This window comes from Perissodus microlepis, chromosome 14 (assembly GCF_051167445.1).
Source record: "Perissodus microlepis isolate ML-2025 ecotype Zambia chromosome 14, ASM5116744v1, whole genome shotgun sequence".
NCBI lineage: Eukaryota > Metazoa > Chordata > Actinopteri > Cichliformes > Cichlidae > Perissodus > Perissodus microlepis.
This window is the reverse complement of record NC_140474.1, coordinates 3,120,324-3,141,675: the sequence shown is the minus strand read 5'-3', so window position 1 is coordinate 3,141,675 and position 21,352 is coordinate 3,120,324. Positions and strand designations below refer to the sequence as shown.

The following is a 21,352-nucleotide window of genomic DNA, read 5'->3' as shown; positions in this document are numbered from 1 at the left end:
CACATGAAATGGATAATGGGAGCTCACTCAAGGCAAAAAGCTCACCTCTAATGCCACAGACTGATGCTTACAATTACTATAATCACTAATAGATTTAGTGTAACCACCATTTTAATGTATTTTTTTATGAATTGTGGAAATAACTTTGAACCAGAGAGAGCACATTTTATTTAATTACATACAGAGCTCAATTACTGGTTTTGTGTGCAGTTCCTCTCAGGCAGTGGGGACGACCATTAGAAGATGTGTTTGCTAAACATTGTATTTGATGCTCTGAATTGTACTTCCTGTGAGGATGCGAAATCAGTCACATTAAAATCTATTTTCATAGCACTCCTGATTGTGACATTAAAATCTTTCCCACAAAGGAAAATTGTAAAATAAAATGAAGCACAAACATGAAAAGTGACCCTTAGAACTCTGAAGGTTCATAACATAAATTACAGAGATATGAACAGAAATAGACTGTTTATACATTTTTCTCCTGTCTTGTGAAAAATGAAGACTGCTATCTTTTATCTGTCTCCTTTATGTCCACACCATGGTCAGTGTTTCAATCTTTGGCATTTGTGCTTTGATCCTACGAGCCTTTTAAAGGAAGACAGTCCAAAGAGCCACACTGCTGCTGTGCACTCTCAGTTGGGGACAACAATGTGTGTTGCGCTACTGTGCGCTACTCTAAGTTCGTGCTGTTGTTAGTTTAGTGTTAAACCAATGAAAACATTTGTTTGTGCTTCTCATGTGCCCTTTTTTGATTTTGATGAAGTGTTGATCCTCTTCCTCTTCACTATGAACTCCAGCTGTCTTCTGTCCTGTTCAGGTCAACTTCTCAGCCATCCAGCATTCTACCCTCAAACAGCATCATCTCCACCGGGCCGTGCACTGCTGTATGTTTGGAGAACTGCATCCCTATAACGTCTCTGGCTGACTTTCAAATTCCTGTTCTCTGTGTAGCTAAAGATAACGTGGGGATTTACGTAGGGAGGATAAAAATGTGCATTAGGAGGAAGGTGGTGAGCTCCATCAGTTTGTCAGCCAGCAGGCCGTGGTTCATGTCCAACTTTGAGACCAACCAATTCGTTTCAATTTACTTTTCACTGTCACTCAGTGCTTGGTTACTTTTAGGCATTAAAACTATTTTGGTTAAAATCTGATTCTCAACAACATTAAAACTTCCTTTAAATCTAAATCCTGTGGCTTCAGATTTAAAGTGTTAATATGTAATTTTGGGGGTAAGAGACTCATCCTGTTACTAAAGCACAGACACTAAAAACAAGACACTTGTGTGGATCTCTGATACAACAGCTTCATGGCTAGACCGATGTCTGTGGTCTTAAAGAGCCGCTCTTTAGACCCTTGTTGAAATGCTACTACAAAATACTCCATTATAGCTCATAAAGAATTATATATATAGAAATCACACATTTACATGTGACAGTTGTTATTTAGGTAGGGAGGCATGTGTTATTATATGTTATTGTTTGGCCTTTCACAAGAACATTTGTCCAAAATTCTTCATAAATTTTCCTCACATTTACTCACACAGTGTGTTTATTGCCTATTGGAGGAGAAATGTGATAAAAATGCAAATACGATAGAATCTAGCGCTGAGTTACTGACACACACACACACACACACACACACACACACTAAAATTGACTTATCATCCTAATGTTCGGTGAGCCATTATGGTTTGATGTTAATGGTGTAGTTTCTTGTCTACAACAGAATAATCAGGAAGATCAGTGGCACTGGAGACTCAGTCAAAAGCCTAAATGCAGCGCTGCCATTACCTTAATGGAATCAAAGAAAAGGTAACAGTCAGAATTAATTAGTGAGTAACTCCCTTCCAGTTCGTGCCACTTCTACTGCCTCCACTGAGTATCTACTTTGCTTTTGAGAAGTAATTATTTCTTGATAATGTGAAACATAAACCTAGCAACACTGTGAATCTCACAAATACACTCAATTCAAAAAGCAACAAATCAGGAGATTCTGGCTTGAGACTGACATGATGACATCTAAGATGAAAAGCCACAAGCACAATATTCTCCAAGTTGTTGGTGATTGTGAAGTGAAGCATTGGGACATTGTAAATGTGACAGACAGTTTAACGCACACACTTAATATTTTTGAATTTCTTTTTTCAATCGTATAACCAAGATATACTGCTACCAGGAAATCACAAAGTTTGCTGCTTGTTAACGGGACAGTGCAATGTTGTTTGGTGGAACTTCACGTCCTCCGTCCCATCTTTAGTGACTCTGTCATTCCCTTGTAAGGTTCAAACTAGAAAATGGAGTAAAATGATGATGGGAGGACGATGGGATGTCAAGGTCACAGTGTGAGGCTAAGGCACCAATAAAATGCTCATAATGTATATCAGAGGTTAAACAGAGAAATGACAGTGGTTCTGTCAGTTCTGGATACCTGCCTGTTGTATTATCTTTGCATTACCTTGGAGTGTCAAGGTGTTAAAATGTAAAAGCACTTGTATGACATGAAGGAGAAGGAGGAGCAGGCTCACTGAGGCAATTTGCCTGCATAGTCTCTCTTCTATGATATATTACAGAAATGTAAAAAAAAAAAAATCACAGTTTCTGTGGCACAAATCCCCAGAACCTCCTACTTCATTTGTTTTTATTGTCACATCACTTATTCTAAACACACTAATTAGTTAAACTGCAGGAATGTCTTAAGGATACAAAAACCTGGACTACATCTAATTTTCTACTTCTAAATTCAAATAAAACTGAGATTCCTTGGCCCTAAAAAGCTTAGAAATATGGTATCTAAGCAGATTCTTACTCTGGATGGCATTACCTTGGCCTCCAGTAAGACTGTGAGGAATCTTGGAGTCATTTTTGACCAGGACATGTCCTTCAACGCACATATTAAACAAATATGTAAGACTGCTTTCTTCCATTTGTGCAACATCTCTAAAGTTAGAAATATCCTGTCTCAGAGTGACGCTGAAAAACTAGTTCATGCATTTATTACTTCCAGGCTGGACTACTGTAATTCATTATTATCAGGAAGTCCTAAAAACTCACTGAAAAGCCTTCAGCTAATCCAAAATGCTGCAGCAAGAGTCCTGACAGGGACTAGAAAGAGAGAGCAGATTTCTCCTGTATTGGCTTCCCTTCATTGGCTTCCTGTTAAATCCAGAATTCAAAATCCTGCTCCTCACATACAAGGTCTTAAATAATCAGGCCCCATCTTATCTTAATGACCTTGTAGCACCATATCACCCTATTAGATAGAGGTGGGAATCACCATACAACTCACGATACGATATTATCACAATACTTAACGCACGATACGATATTATTGCAATTTTTTAAAATATTTTGCGATATTCAGATTCTGTACATAAAGGTAAACTTTATCAATATTCATTTTATCTAATAACAAAGTCTCACACTCAGTCTTTCTCTCATTTCTGTCAGTTTTATTGTTGACAAACTGAACGGTTTGTATTACAGTCTAGTCCAACTTAACTGAATGCAACCATCTGGTACAATTATAGCTATTCTGAACTATGAAATTTATGAAAACTATGCAGCCCCTTCAGCAACTGAAGAATTTGAAAGTAAATTAAAACAAAATATAATTTTACATTAAATAAAAAAGTTTTAAACTTAATTAAAATAAAACATGTCTTAAATTAAAATAAGTAAACTGTCATGTTTATTGCTGCCAAAAAACAAGTTAAACACATTTGGACAGTGAAGGAATGTCAGGATTCTTGCTCAGAAAAATGAGCTGATCAACATGCTCTGAAGTCAGAGTTCCAGTCCACGAAAAAATTGTTTGTAACAAAATATTGATTTCTGCTGTCCCTGTATCGATACATTATTAGCAAACAAAATATCACGATACTACACAGTATCGATTTTTTCCCCCACCCCTACTATTAGAGCACTTCGCTCTCACACTGCAGGCCTACTTGTTGTTCCTAGAGTATTTAAAAGTAGAATGGGAGGCAGAGCCTTCAGTTTTCAGGCCCCTCTTCTGTGGAACCAGCTTCCAGTTTGGATTCAGGAGACAGACACTATCTCTACTTTCAAGATTAGGCTTCAAACTTTCCTTTTTGCTAAAGCATATAGTTAGGGCTGGACCAGGTGACCCTAAATCCTCCCTTAGTTATGCTGCAATAGACGTAGGCTGCCGGGGATTCCCATGATGCATTGAGTTTTTCCTTTCCAGTCACCTTTCTCACTCGCTATGTATTAATAGACCTCTCTGCATTGAATCATATCTGTTTTTAATCTCTGTCTCTTCCACAGCATGTCTTTTATCCTGTCTTCCTTCTCTCACCCCAACCGATCACAGCAGATGGTTGGGGTTGAAGCAATCTATAGTTGTGATTTGGTGCCCCTATAAAGAAAACTTAATTGAACCTGGACCTTATACTACAAACTTCAACATACCCAACCAGATGATTGGATCAGTGGTAGGTGGTAAAACACATCGTAACACATAATTCTGTGACATCTCTGTGTGAGAGAAAAAGTGCTGCAGAGTAATGTAGTATTAAACGTGCACTCTTTAAAAGCTGTGGTCAGAATAACTGGTAAAGACTACATTCATAGAGTTCAGCATATTTAAAGCTTGGAAAAAAGGCAGCAAAAAGTTGATCTGGGAAAGACAAAGACTTGAGACACTGCCGAAAAACTTAAGACCTTCATTGCATCATATGGATCTTGCGCTGTCTAATCTGGAGCAGATTAGGTTTATAGCATAAATGACTAAGTCAATACAGCTCCGTAACAAGAGAATCACCTTCATAGTACTCCACAAAAACACAACCCTCGTATGTTTGTAACACAGCACTGTTGGGGATCTGAAACTGGCCTTGGAAATATACATTTATCACATTCATGTGAACACAGATATGATGACACAAAGGAAAATACTGTGAACCTCTTGGGGAGGTGGTGGTATTTCACAATGGTCTGACAGCTGCAAAGACAGAGTGATGAGGGCCAAAGAAAGGCAGGCAGAGAGACGTAATAAGGGTGGTAGAAGTGAGAAAGACTCCAGAGGTTGTGTGACAGAATAGTCAACAGACATTGTGTGAGTTTGTATAGCTGGTGTGGCAGGATAATTGGTGTCAAAGTCCAGCTGAAGAGCCTGTCAATGCTGGGCTCTGCAGCCTGGCCCACTGTCTCTGGGAACAAAGGGACCAACAAAGGTGGAATTTATTTGCTTTTTGGAAACAATTTTAAACTGACCCTGTCGGAGATCAGGGACTATTTTGTTGCTCTATGAAACAATGATTTTGAATTATTGCCTTTGACCTGTAATGTCTCACAAAGGTCACCCTTAACTCTCTAATGCACGCTCGCACTTCACCATCATTCACAACAACCACCTTACTCAACATGTTATGCTTCCACATTACGCAAATGGTTAGTGCCATTGCATAACTGGATTCATTAAAAAACTAAAAGAAGAAACAAAAAAGGGCCCCAAAGGCACTGATTAAGACAACAAACCAGGAAGTCCAGATTATCTGTAATCATTTTCTATTTTTATCTCACAAAGTGGATTAAAGAGAAGACGGTTCAGGTCCCTCGTCTCCTTAAAAAAGGGGGATTGCTGAAACAATCCTGTTTCAGCAAGAGTTTTACAAAAGCGACCGTTTAGTGGCAGAAGTTATTTTGTATTAATCTGAAGAAGTTATTGTTCACTTGATAAAAGGATAAAATCAGATTTCAAACAAACAGAAAGGGCCAAAGGTCGAGTTCACTGTGATGTAAACAGAAGAGGAGAATGTGACAGTATTTCACATTTGGTTGGTTACTAAGCCGATTAATAGGATCTTTTATTCACGTTTGTCTTCATATGAGTCTGAACAGACCTGGGTGTGAACTGTAACTTGACTGGTTGGCGTATGACCTGATCTGTGAAAAAAAATTCAGTCCAAGGAGTTGCTGATCCACAGTCAACTCACTGATTGGTTCAATGTTTTGTTAAAGTCTTTAAACATAAAACATAACTTTGGGTGAAAAAAATAAATATAGAAGAAAAAAGAAAAAACCCTTCACTTCTCCAGAGATGTGAACACACCATCTGCCGCACGTGTGCCTGAAGACAGGCGTGCTGCACACGGGGATTGGTTTCGGTTTGAACAGACTTCAAAGACCACACAACAAACTTAAAGGAGTTAAATCTATTGGAATTCATTCAAGAGAACAGTGCTGGGACTGTCTTACTGGAACTCAATCAGAAAATCTTATGGATGGAGAATATTTGAGGTTTGAAGTTTTCTTTTGAGTTTTTTGGGGGAAAATAACACTTCAGTTGAAAATCTGGTCTGCTGATGTTTTGCAGCTCAAGGGGAAAAGTCTATAAAGTAACGCACAGAAACCTTAAAATCCATGGACACCAGCTTTCATTCATTTTTCTTTTGTGTTTATGCAAAAACAGCGTATACACTATGAGAAAGTACTGTGCTCTGTCCACATGCTCATGGACCTCAAAGAAACCCTGCGTGAGTCTGCATGGAACTGGATCGAGCTGGTCTGGCTGCTTGTTTGGTATCAGGTTCAGTTGTCGCCAGTCTTTTGGGTTCTCTCCTTGTTTGTAATTGTTCCCCCATGATAGACAATCATACATAACAAAGGACTTCTGAACTGTGAGTGCACATTTGAAGTTAATTTAATTTTAATTTTATTTATTTAGGACAGTGCATGTTAATGAACATAAATGTCAAAAAGATTACATGAATGTAAACATACCAGATTATAGCCAAAGGCTAATTTCCATCTGTTGTCCTTAAACATAAAAAATAGACATAATAATTCATAAAAATTCATCATTCATTGATAATAAAAACTCCATCACCAAAATTACACATACACACCATTCTGTTCCCAAATAAAACATTAAAACTATACAACTTATACATGATTTGTCCATAACCAGTTTTTAACCTTTGCCTTAAACAAAATGAATGTAGAGCGTTCTCTAATGGGTTGAGGAAGACTGTTCCACAGATGGCCACCCTGGACAGAAAGGACGTTCTGCCCAAATGCTGTCCGTCTGTGGGGTATAAACAAGTCTCCTCGGATTGTAGCTCGAGTGGTCCTGTCTGGTGGAGCAAGGGAGTGTAAGACTTTATATATTAAACACACTCTTTTAAGTTCAGTGAAAGAGTGTGTTTAATATATAAGTTTGAAGTTCAGTAATTTATGTTTTTTTAACACACGACAGTGGTGGTGGGAAGTCGGTTTTTTGTCAAGTAGTTTTAAACTTCTTTTATAAATGTTTTCAATAGTTTTAAGTGTTGTTGGACAAGCAAGTGACCAGGACGTCAAACAATAGTCCATATGAGAGATGATCATTGAGTAAAAATACGTTTTTGCAACATTCATAGTTAAATTATTACGTATATGATTAAAATTTCGATTATTAAATTTAAGTACCTGGGACACTTTATTTATGTGACTCTTGAAGGATAATGTTGGGTCTAGAATGACCCCAAGATATTTAAATTCTGGAGCTAATTCAAGCTCTACTCCATCCAGGAATATGTTTGACTGCTTCAAGTTTAAGGGGCGTTTTGAAAAATACATACAGACAGTTTTTGAGGTGTTCAACATTAGGCATGAGTCCTCCAACCAGCTATGCATTAATGCTAAAGCAGCTGTAAGATCTTTTGCCACCTTCTGGACACTATTTGCTTGCGTATATATAACTGCATCATCCGCATACATTTGAGTAAATATATTTGGACAGACTTCAGGTAAGTTATTGATAAAAAGAGAGAACAATAACGGCCCAAGAACAGATCCTTGAGGAACCCCTGTATCACAGTCTAAATATGGAGATTTAACCCCATCCAACACCACACACTGTTTCCTGTGTGAGAGATATGAGGCAAACCACTGAAGAGCCTGACTGGAGATATTAAACTGAGTCAATCTGGACAACAATATCTGATGGTTTACAGAGTCGAAAGCCTTCTTCAGATCTAAAAATACAGCTCCAACACAGGGACTCTTGTCCAGCAAGCTCTTCAAGTTCTCCACTAACATACACAGGGCAGTATCTGTGGAGTGATGTGCCCGAAAGCCAAACTGCAATGGATGTAATGAGGGTTGGGTGTTTTCTAGGTGAGCAGTGAGGAGTTTAATCACATCAACATATGTCTATGTTCAACAACCAGGTGGCCTCAGATTCCTCCTGTATAACCAGCCTGGTGTTGGACTAAAACGTCATCTTTTACTCATCATTTCTTCTTTTAAAAAACAAAAATAATACTGATCAACTTCCATAATCCTAGTCATGTCAAAACTCATATCTGTTAAAATAGTAACAGATTCCTTTCAGTATCTATAAGATTCTTCCATAAAGGCCTCCATGAATAAATAAACTTCTCCAGGGCACCGTAGCTAAACACAGCACTCACATATTGGGGCAATGAAGCATCATATGATCCATCTGTTTAACTCCCTCCCTGTAGTCCCACTAAGCAAGCTAACAGTGAATTAATTACTCTCTTTCTCCACTGCTCCCTCTTTAATAAAGATGTTTAAGTCCAAACGGTTTCACTCTGGCGTTTGCATCAGGGCTTGTTTTTCAGTTACTGTTTGCGTCTTTGCTTACATATTGACCACAAGAGATCATTGACTGTGAAGTGTTAATGTCACTGATGTGCAAGTTTAAAACCTAGTAGCATAAAAATGCACAAAACATTATGGCAGAGCTCATATAAAAAGACAACAAGATTCCTGCAAAGTAATTTTCTTATGTAGCTACAATTTTTACATAAACTTGTGCTTTTCTACATAAATCCTCCACTGCCTCCAGCATCACCACTACTGTAGGGCAGTGTGTGAAAGGCTCCCCCACCCATCAAACACAGATTCTGGGATCAGAATAGAGAAAAATGTATTAATCTTCAATTATTATCATATTTCTGGTATCCAGGGCATTCTCCAAAACAAACAAAGTGAGTTGAGAAGCTCACTGTTATCTTCTGTGATCATGTGCGTTTCTCTGGCAGAAATCACCAAATCACAACATTTGGAGGATGTTCAACTATTAAGCAGAAATAATTTGATATCTGTGGTTTTATCAGTGCGTTGGTGTGTCCAGACGCAGCACTTAAGCACTTTCTTATGTTTTCTTCATTTGTTCTTTATCTGTGCTTTTAATTCTGTCACAGTACAAAAGCATGAAGTGTTTATACAGACGCATGGAATTACTAAAAAGTGGTGAAATTTGCAAACATTTCCTTTAACTTTAAGAGTATCCTGACAGAAACAGGAAATACTGTTGACAGATCAACATGTGCAGTGCACTACCAAGGCAACAAACAGCTGGAATAAACCATCCAGCAATGTTAACGACCCCTACAAGGCCTCCCTACGCCAACTCGTGCAACTCTGACCATCTTCCATTGTTTCTGATGGCCGCACACAGAGCTGTGCAGAAACAACAACTCCAGGACTGTTTTGAACAAACACAATGGGAACTGTTTGCTCAGCAAGCTGCACAGAGCACACAGATAGAACTGGAGGAATATACATCCACTGTTCTTCTTACATGTGCTACTATCTGAATAATCATGGACAAAAAGATAAAATCCATCCCAAATACCGAAACATGGATGAACAAAGAGGTGAAATCCCTTCACAAAGCATAACTCTGAGATCCCCACAGCCTGCAGTGTTACCAGGTCAAGTAAAAAAAAAAGAGGTATAAAAAAAAGTTCAGAGATATCTACAGGAAGTGTGTGGAGGATCACTTTAACAGCAATGATACCAGGGGCATGTGGAAAAGCATCACAGCCATTAACTGACCACAAAGGCACAACACTTAGCACTTTTGTTGCCCACTTTTACTCCAGTAACCACACTCCACTTACGAAGATAACAACCACAGAGCATGCCGAGTCTCCCACACTAAACTCTGCAAGGCCAGGCCATGGAAAACTGCTGGACCAGATGGAGATCCAGGACTAAAATCTGTGTATCTTTAACTTATTCCTATCTGTGGAAACGGTCCATGCATGCCTCAAGTCAGCCATCGATGCTCCAGTGCCAGAGAAAGCAAACTGAAACTGAAAGACTGGTCCTCTCCCACATCGAGGCCAATATCCTTACCTCTCTGCAATCACATCACAGGATACCATCCCTCTCTCCATACAGCCCTGACTCATCAAGAGGAACGGGTCACATATGTTAGGATGCTATTTGTAGACAGCAGCTCTGCCTTTAATACTGCTCACCCACAGACTGCACCAGTTGGATCTCAGCTCACCAGTATATGTAACTGGATCCTCAGTTTCTTGTCAAAGCATCATCACAGTTTGGCACCAGTTTCTCTTCAATCAATGATGAATCAGTCTACAGAGTGGAGGTGCAAAATGTGGTGAGATGGTGCCCAGTGAACAACCACTCCCTAAACACAGAGAGTTGGTCATCAGGGACTGGAAGCAGTGTGTACCAACCTTCTTGATGACTCACATCTCTGTTCAGTACATAGGCACTATCAGACTACAAACAGTCAAGTACTATAGGGGGATGTATAGAGTAAACAAAGTAAAACGCATGCAGGACACTTTTGCACGGCTGATATAAAAAGAAGATTTGTTGAAAAGAGCAGAGGGGAAGGTAAACTTAAAGACTCAGCAATAAAGAGATGATTAATCACCTCCCTCAGTCTTTTTATTTAAAGGTAAAATAGCTGTGTTTAAGTTCGGGCTGTTTATTGGAGGTGCATGTTTGTTGTCATCTAAGACCCAGGATGATAAATCTGCAGCTATCATACACGTAGAAGTTTAAAGTCTAAACTTCAACTTGGATCAGGCAGCTGATGGTTAAAAATCATTTTTAAAGAAGTTTAAAGTTAAAAAAAAGTAAATTAACAATCTGATTCTTTGACAGTGGAGCATTTCTGCATTTACTGCAACAACAACACAGCCAAAACTGTCTCCTGTTATGTGGACAGGGGAACACAAATGGTAGTTTGACTGCAGATTTATGAGTATTGCATTCATAAAATCATATTACTGGCCCTGCACAATAGAGATATATTGGAGAGTACTTCAATTTCATGTTTGTCTAATTGACTACATTTCAACATGGAGATGGAGAAAGCTCTATCTTTCCTTTAAAGACAAATTAAAGATGGATTATTAATAGCACTCTAAATAGTTCATGCTGATGTTCATCACAATGAATCAAAGTTTGACCAGGCCTTTAAAATCTGCAGTGGTCCTCAAGTCTGACTGTATTTCAAATAGCTTCCATGTGGAGTTCACATAGTTGTCAAATTTAGCCCTACATGTTCCCAGGCAGCAGGGGCAGTAGCTCATAATCACATCAATCACATGCACAACAGCAGGGCCATATGTACACAGATGTGTCTGACATGCCTGAGCTGGTGTGTAAATGTATCATCTAAACATGTAGAAGCATCACGCTGTGCTGATATTCTCATTAAATCTGAATGTTCCAAAATTCCTCAACAAGTCTGGAGCCTGCATTTGAACTGATAACAAATGTAAAATTAAAAAAAAACTACCCTGATGTGTTGGACTTCTGTTTAACTGCAAAACAATAGAGAAGAGATAAGAATATAATGTGTGGGGGGGACACGTACATGACCTGAATATAATTCAATTAGCCTATAAAATGTCTCTGAGCTATAAAATCATTTCAGTGCCATTAGAGTAAAAATCACACAGCGACGTCATTGGTTATCTTTTGATCGGAATCAGAATCAGAAAGACTTTATTTATCCCCAAGAGGCGATTAACATGGATTTGTTTCAAATATATGAGCAGGACTCTAGATCTGAGTAGGTAATGTGAATTGTTCTGTTTATGCAACAGATCTGAGAGTTTCAACAATGTATCGTAGTGAATCATGTATAATCGTGAACAGTTTGCATGTTATTGCCAGCGTCACTCCTTTCAGTCATAAACTGATATTACACTGATGGCTCTGCACTGCCATTTAATTGCTGACTTGCACCAAAGCCCCTTTGAAGATGGCAACTGGCTGCAGCCCGACTTCCATCTTCACACAAACCATTTCAAAGACAACAAAACTGCAAATTCATTGCACACCAATAATTTTGACAATTGTGTTATGGTAATAAGTCTGTGTTACTTTACATAACATTTTCTGTTATTTATGACCATTTGATAAACAAACATCCACTTATGCTTAAGCAAATTAACCCTTACTTAAATGCTTAAAAATATTTATATTCCAATCTTGATGAGTTTCCTTTATGGGAAAATTCACCATCAGATCGGTGATGAAGCATAATCAGAGCTAAAGTGGCTCAGCTGCTTAAACAGCCCTTAAGTGACAGATTACAGCTTCATTAATTAGCTTATTAAAACTGCATCAGTTGTTTGCAAAGGAAATCCTTTATGCGTCGTATCTGTGGTTTGATTGGGCCCCACAGCAGATGCCGCAGAGTGGATGCAGTTTCACATAGAAGCCACTATGATCAGATCGAGGGCTGTCTCACTCCTGCAGCCTGTCCTACTTGTAGATATTGTCCACTCTGACCTGATGGTGCACGGTCGCTCATACTGGCCTGTCAATGGTTGACATTATATGTGTGTGGGTGTGCAAGCATTTGGATTGGGTTTTTTTGGGGGGGGGGTTTGTGAAAATGTTTGCTATAAAGTCCATCTAATGAGTAGCTGCCACATGTGATCTCAAAATGCTTCTTTTGCATTACTCTCAAACACTCATCTCCTCAGTAAGTGCTGACATGTCTTTTCTTTCTCCTCCAGTTTGCTGCTCCATACTTTCTATGTGTTTTGTTTTGTTTTATTTGAACGGACCCAGGGTCTGTCCACAGGAACAAGGTCAAAGGAGGGAGAGTCTCCTTCCTGTGCTGGTGACAAAAAATAAGTTGCGATTGAAAAAAAAGCTTTCAAACTGACCTTTCTGTCATCTGGTTCCACTGTCAGTCCTTCCTGACACCTGAAACAAGAAGTTCAGAATTAGTTTATTATCACTTTATCAGGTACGGCAGCAATGTTGTGATCGATACTTCAAACCCACGGAGCAGAAGCACATTGACATATCAAGCTGCACATACACATAGAATAGCAGATCCATTTACTGTTGCTCCTTTCAGTAGATTAATGAAAACATCACAAGGCTTAAACACATTTGATTATTTACTGTGATTCCTCATGAACTGATTTTTTTAATGACAAATTTTCCAGCTGATGCAAAGATCTTTCGGCTGTAAGAGCAGCACTCAAGCTGTGGTCTAAACAAATTAAAGCGGGCGTCTTACCCCCATTCCTATTATATTTTTATTATGGCAGTTAGCGAGAAGGAAGGGCAGAAGAGGGAGCTGACATGCAGAGGAAGTCATGAGTCAGATTTGATGTTGCGAGAATATAGTTGAACCCACTGAGTCATCACGACACCAATTCTCATTTCATCTTTTAGCATTTGTTGCCAAACTGCATCTCTTCGCAATAAAGAAACGGAGCAACTCAGAGGCAAATGGATTCATTTTAAAGACGCAGAGGCGGCTGACAAATGGAAGTCATCATGCAGGAGAAGGAATCAATGTTGGCAAAAACAGCAGAATAGATTACAGGGACGAGTTTTGTTCCATCTACACGTCTGCCTATCTGACAGATGACTTATAAACACTGGGACAGTGAGGGCATGAGAGACGGAGTGTGATTCAGGGAGACACGGAGCAAAGAGGCTGCGACAGAAGCAATTCAAAAAATGAGCAAAAATAGATTGATCAATCAGCTTTAACTACAGAGCTTCTCGTCTCCACTTCTTTTCTCCATTTTGTCTTCTTTCTTGTGCCGTCTTCTTCCATTCCCCCATCATTCTTCCTTCAATTGTCCCATTTCCTCGTCTCTCAGATTTACTTCCCTGTTCTGTATCTTTCCTTTCCTCTTCCTAACTTATTTCAATGGAAATCTCATCAGACAGTGTAGATTATCAAAAGCCTTCTCGGGGTGTCTGCTTCTGAATGAAATTGGACTACTTGAGTTATAAAAGGCAGCCAGCTACTTTGATCTCAAGATAGCATCGCTAACGTCACAGAGTGCTCGACATTTGCGTGTGTTTTGGTACTTATGAGATCTTTTTGCAAGAACAGAAAATGCACAAGAGAGATGAGGTTGGAGATGGGGACATTTTGGGATTTGATTTAAACTAAGTTGGGTAAAGGATGGATAAAGCATTTAGCAGATAAGTGTATTAATAATGGAGCCAGGCTGGAGGGCCTCGAGGAACAAAGACAGGGAAAGTTGGTCTTTTTGTTTGTTGGTTTTTTTGATCATGGGGTTAAAGCTAAGGCTTCCAGGTGTTTGACTGCAGAAGTAATTCAGCCTTATTTTGAGGTAACACCCACTGCCATTAATCAGGATGTTGGTGATTGTTGGTGACCCTCCCGAGTGGTTTTTATCGTCTTATAATTGAGCAATAACATAACAGAAAAACAGCTGCTGTTAAAATAAAACCAAGACACAAGAAACTTTATTAAAGCCAACGAGTTCAACGTATGAATAACAGGAATGTATTTGTACTAACACTGAGATCGATTTTAGAGTTTAAATACTGGTGAATGCTGCCATGCCCATGAAAATGACAACAACTACACATTCCAGTGGCTCAGACACAAGCTAGCCTCCAGAGACAATAACCAACTGTGGCCACCAGGTGGCAGTATTTTACAGGCTGGATGCAAACAATCAACATCCTTTATGGGATGTAAGCTTTCAGTTTGGCATGTTTTAATTGACACATATTTCCCAGAGTAAGTATTGCTTGCTCTGCTCAGATGAATATTTTTTTTTACTTACTTAAACAATTCAACTTTACAATATGCCTTTCTGAGATTTGGAGAAGTAGCGCCTATATAAGGTCCATCAAAGTTTTTCTTTACTTGGAGAGGAGCAGTTATTTGGCAAAACATTTGACCTTGATTGATTCCAGGTCATAACCCGGTCCAAGCTGACATCATGGCACCATTTTCTTGTGCCATAACTAAAGTGAAAGTGTCCCAAGCAACACAGATCAGGCTACAGAGCATGGCTGGATATTCTAGTGTAGTCTTTGATGTGCTCCTTTGGTGGTCCCGGGTGGCAGGGGGAGGGTTCCTTACTGCCTGGAGCCCTGCATGGGTCCCTGATCTCGGCTCACACCTGCAGCCTCTCTCTTTCTCCTGCTGGGATGGGTGTGCCGATATCGAGATGTATGGCCTTAGGTCTTGGGTACTCCTGGGGGCTGCGCATGGCCCGGTTCTCGTGGATCCATCGCTATCTGCCTTTGACTCCTGGTTGGCGTTACTGTAGCTTCTCAATTTCAAGTACATTTCATGACAAAGACACACACTCACATTTGACACTCTCTGTCTCTCTTTCTTTTTCATACTCAGACACACACACACCAGAAGAAGCATTTCCAATTTTTTTTCTGTGTTGCAGTTGGCGATATAGTGTGCATTTCTATTTGTACTCTATCCTTTTATTACATATTATCCCTACCTTTTTTTCTCCTTTCCTGCCTGTCCTGCCTTAGACATTGTCATACTGTATACCACATATAATGTAATAACTGAAATAACACAAATGGAAATGAAGAAATAAGCGGATAAAAGAAAGACACAAACAAGAGGAGCTAACAGAGAATTTAAAGAACTGATCTTGGAAAAGCGAGACATGTTTGGCACAACAAGTGCATTAAGATCATAAGTCTGATTGCAAAAGCTGCCAGACAGGACAGAATTAAAAACACACACAAAAAAGACACAGATTAGGCTGAAATCTGTTTACATGTTGCACGAAATGTGTTTCTAGTAGCATCCACCACCAGCTACTATATTTTGTGCCTTAATACAGAAAAAATAACAGATTCCTTACAAACACACTTGGTGCCCGAAGCGCTGCAGATGTCACCAGGTCAGGGCCTTCACATTAAACTTCAGAGTGGACCAGGGCCAAGCCTGTGCATTGTTGTGAAGGAAGCATGGCTATGGTTGTCTAATACAATTATCTGTGGACCTTCTACACAACCCATACAGTCCATATTCTATTAAATCTTCCTCTGTGTGGTGTCATTACTGCTGAGGCCCCTTTAAAAGACTATGGCTAAAAAGGAAGGCTCTAAAAAGTTCGAGCACACTTTGATGCTAAGTAGCTGAGCTGGAGGAGATATGAGTTCAAGGGAGGACTAATAGAAAATTATTGTGTGGTTTTCCTTTTAAATATAAAAGTTGCTATATGGGCTAATGGCATGCAGCACGGAAAGTTTTTATGCTGATGATGGTGTATAGTTTCAAGTATAAGTAAAGAAGTAAACAAGAGAAGTGCTGAGACATGAATGTATTAGCATTTGAACCAACAGACAGGCAGGCAGGCCCAAGCGCACACACACACACACACATGTGCGCTTCTTATATTGTAAACAAATTACGAAGTGTGTGTGTGCTACATGCACCGAGAAGCTTCTTTAGTTATAGGGTCAAATGGTGGACTCTCCACCATTTGACCCTATAACTAAAGAAGCTTCTCGGGTGAGAGGTGAAACGTCTTCAAGCAATTTAAAGAGGTCCAGACGCTTTTCTTTCCAAGCTCCTTACACTATGATGACCTGGATGACTGAGAACCTTCACAGACTCTCACCTGTCTTTTTCTCAGTAGTGTGCATAGCTGTTGTGACTTGGCTCAATATAAATAAAATCAAACTGAACTGAAATTGAACAGACATAGCAACATTCATGTTGCTTTTTTTTCTTGTATTTACTTCGATAGGTGCTGTTACATACGTCAGGCAAAATTCAGCCATTAATAAGACTGTGTTAATGTGTTACGTTAATGTCTGAGTGTTAAATTAATATGCACAATATTCACACACACCATTTCCTCTTCAGACATTCAAATTCAAATGTAACAGCATACATTATCATGTGTTTATGAGTTAAATCACCCATCCACTTAGCACTGCCTTTAAATATTGCCGCGCAAGTTCAATAGTAAATAATCTGAAATGATGTCCACATGCCAAAGCTCAGTTTAAAGAATTACAATTATACTATTATACTACAATATAGTAGTATAATGTACGAACGAAACAACCAGCTTTGAGATTTATTTCTGCCTTCCTGAAGTGCGTCAGCTTTTCTGTTTTTTTTTTTAAACCCAAATGTTTGACGCAAGTGATTTACCCAAATCAACAACAAACTTTCCGAGATTCTGTTCTGAGACACTTTGCATGAAGTACGGCATCGTGGATTTGAAGTTCTAACTGTGATCGAATGAGTTAATGATGGCTGGGGTTGATCTTTCGCTGCTCCTCTCTGTCACCACATTATAGCAGCTGCACCATCATTTGCAAAGCCAACAAACCATATGTGTAACATCCCTCCATCATATCTGGGCTTTCTAAGTGCAACTCTAATTTAATTCACACACTGCAGAAAAACCCAGAGTGATACGTGGATTTATGCACATTACACCGTAACAGTATCTCTGTTAACACACGGCTGGCTCAGGATCTGAAAGTAATGGTTCATGTTCGTCTACATATCGTTCAGATCAGCTGTTAAACACAGATTTCAGGTTCTGAAAGGGTGAATAGTTATAATCTCAGTTCTCAGGACCACACACAGGGTCGAGCTTTATAACAGTTAACAGCAATACAGTCGTGAACAGATTGTAAGTGTCAACTCAATCCAGCTGAAAAAAACCCCTGATACACAGACTCTGTCTTATTGCTGTTTTGTTGCCATCTTGACGCATCAAAGTCAGTTTAAAGACAGTAAATGACAGAATTGTCCTGTTAAGTGACCGTTTCAAAGGCGAGACAATCGCAGCCCCAAACACCGTCCATACCCTCTCAGGGAATGCTTTCGCTAATGAAGGGTACATAAATCCTTCTTAAAGACCCGCGTAATATGACATGGGGCCACAACTGTGAGTCATTACTATTATCATCCTGTCACAGCAGCCAGTCTCTGTACAGAGCTGGAGCTCGTGAACCCCCCCCCCCCCCCCCCGATCTTCGCTGTGCCTCTCCAGCTGATTATCTTTGCTTGGGTAAAGCAGGAAAAGCACACAGATTAGTCCTTCAAATGAAGCTGTTAATACAAACCTGTATGTCAACACTGATCATAGGTGTGGACTGTGCACACTAACCGTCTATAATCTGTTGTTAATTCCATACTTGAGGTTGTAAAATGTTGCAAAATATTAACGAGTCCAAGGTGATAAAAACCTGTGATATGGCTACTTTGTGACATCATAAAGGTGAATGCTGCAAACAGCTGCCTGATAGATAGCCTGTCTGTACTCTCATGCCACCCTGCACTGCTCACTGCACTTTACACTGAATATACTGAGACGCTTTATTGCCATCTGCCACTTACTTTACTTTTAGTATGCTACTTTGATTCTAGGGCTGCACGATTTTGCATAAAATGAGAATCACGATTTTTTGGCTTAGAATTGAGATCACGATTCTCTCACGATTTTCTTTTCCAGTATAAATATTTATTGCACTTATTAACTGCACATCAACTTCGTAACAGTTGAGACTGAACATAAAAACAATAAATAAACATAAAAACAACAAATGTCTCACGTTTTGTCGTTGCCGCAAAATGTTGTACTGCTTGAAATTCCGTCTCCACCGTTGCTCGACACTGCGTGTATAGAGCAGGTAGTGCAACAATAGAAAAATAGTTGCGGGACGGCACTGTGTAGCGTTTGTCTAGGGTGTTGATCATTTTCCTAAATCCCTCGTTTTGCACAGTGTTGATGGGAGTCATATCTTTGGTCAGGTGATAAGTGATAGCCTCCGTAATGTCTTTGTGCCTGCGGGAGTTCGTCGGGTATAGGGAAGCGCTGTATAAGGTTCCCGTTATTGATGTTTGGGTGGTTGACCGGGACGGATTTTCTCCTGTCATTTTCTCGTCATCCCTGACGTGCTCTCCGTTGTTTTTTCCCTGCTAATTTTAGCATCACACGGCACAGCTTCTGTATCACGTGGTATAAGGCTCCGCCCTTGTCATTTGTTGAGCAGGAAGAGTGAGCGCTTGTTTTCTTGCAGATTACGTCCCGGATCAAAATGCGGTACAATCGTCGTTGTCTTTTTTTTTTTTTTTTTTAAATCGTTGTCATTTGGAAATGAGATCGCACATAAGTATGAATCGAGATCGGGATTTTCTAACGATCTTTCGTGCAGCCCTATTTGATTCCTTTCCTTTATTTTGTAATTGAGCTGTTTTACTTTATGGAGCCGTTGCCAGATTGTTTTTATTTAGATTTGTTTCCCTAACGAGCGACTTTATTTTTATTTTGATACCGTTTCATTTTATTAAGCTATTTTCTACTTGAGTAACTTCACTTTATTGAGCTATTTTATTTTGTCATATTCTTGTTTCATTGAGCTGCTTTACTTTATGAACCTAATACTTTATTTTGTTGTTGGTTGTGTTACTGTTTTGGCTGCTGTAACAGAGGGGTTTCCCAATATTTTGGATATATATTTGACATCTTTAATGTAAAAATTTACTGATAATTAATCAAATACTTGTTTCCAATATCAATAAAATATATACGCATCCTATATTTCTACAGGAAAGTTTCTTTAAAATACAATGTTTGGATTATGAAACTTTTTTGGTTATGGTACGAGAAACTGTCTGAGCAGTCCATTACAGCAGCGGTCCCCAACCTTTTTTGCGCCACGGACCGGTTTATGCCCGACAATATTTTCATGGACCGGCCTTTAAGGTGTCGCGGATAAATACAACAAAATAAAACTAGTACCGGTACCGAAAAAAAGAAAATTTATTCATAACACACGTGAAAAGACCCAGGAAAACAGAGTTAACGATAAAAACGATAACAAAATAACGCTGAAAACCGATAAAAACCCTGAAAACTATACATTTCACACCTGAGCCTCAACTCTCGCGGCCCGGTACCAAACGACTCACGGACCGGTACCGGTCCGAGGCCCGGGGGTTGGGGACCGCTGCATTACAGAAAGTAGCAACAACTGCTAGCAGGGGAAAAGTACTGTAAGATGTAACAAAGGCACTTATTTTTGTTGTACTGCAGTGAAAGTGGCCAGGCATGAATATTCACTGCAGTTATGAAGTTAGCCCTGGCACTGACAATGGAACAGGTGGAAGGGGACAGGTGCAGGCTGAAAGTGACCACATTAAAAGCTCTGCTTTTAGTGTTTCACTACACAGATGGGTATGAAAACGTATTAATTAGAGCCATGATGAATTTCATCTTCGAGCCTGTCTGAACGAACCGTCTCACAATGAGCCGTTGTTTGCAGCTCATAAATGCAACAATCAACAGAGTAAGAGCCTCCCGAAGCCAGAGTGTGAATGCAGCTGGACTCTGTTCTTTTCCTTATCTGTTTCCATGGCCTCTGCGTCACCTGTGTAAAATACATGCCTTTCTCTCCATACACGTATCCCCTGCCTTTCTATCACGCCACATTTCAGCTCTATTCTTCTTCACATACATTCCCCCTCTATTCTCATTTTCTGACCTCCTCCAGAACTCATCCTGCATGGTGGTATGAAAAGAGAGCTTGCAAAGTCCCACCACCCCTTTTCTTTTCACATGATTATTTCATCCTAACTTCTCAGTGTATGTACAGTGCTTAAAGTTTTCTGCTATATAGAGGACATAATAGTCCCCCGCTGTGGCTACCCTGGAGCTGACCTGCCTATTGGTGGTATGAATATAACACTTAGAGGCTGTAAACACTGTAATCGACTCGATTATGTGTTTACTACACATTTCTGTTGGTTGCAGAGAAACCCTTAAGCAAACTGAAGAAAGGATCACCTGTCTACTCCGGTACAAACTTCATTCTGAGACAAACAAAAGTAGCGATTTTAGATTTGAAAATGTTAAAATCATAATGAATCTATTGTGTGGATTTGTTGGAATTTTGTGTATGGCTGGGACATCATGTTAACTGTTCTAACAGATCCTTACAGCATATGTCCTAGTCACTAAAGTATCACAGAGTGCACAGACCATTATGAGGACAGCTTCCATTAACTCGCAGCGTTGGGTGTGTTGCAGGGGGTGCAGGGTAGGCACTGAGATGGAGGCAGTTTGAAACTGGATGTGTATGAAGTACCTTTGTAAACTGTATGGGTCTGTAACTGTATTTGTACATGTACGTGTGTTAAGTGGCCCAAAATTACCTAGATGATCTTTGTGAGAGATAAATTGGTTTCCCATTTAGTTTTACATGTTAATGTGACATATGGCATCAGAAAAACTAGCCTGGATGTATGTATGAGACCTGAAGTGTTTTTTACATGTAGCTGCGTGGCACTGTTCACATCG

The 21,352-nt window shown here is 39.5% G+C and overlaps 1 protein-coding gene across 4 annotated transcripts in view; it reads right to left on the bottom strand.

Moving 5' to 3' along the window:
• Nucleotides 1-21,352, bottom strand: part of LOC146372860 (leucine-rich repeat and fibronectin type III domain-containing protein 1-like protein) — a 393,992-nt gene that overhangs the window by 297,221 nt on the left and 75,419 nt on the right. For all 4 annotated transcript variants that reach the window (XM_084950758.1, XM_084950759.1, XM_084950760.1 and 1 more), the window contains exon 2: nucleotides 12,926-12,965. The gene's annotated coding sequence lies outside the window, so the exon portion shown is untranslated. The remainder of the gene's footprint in view (nucleotides 1-12,925; nucleotides 12,966-21,352) is intronic.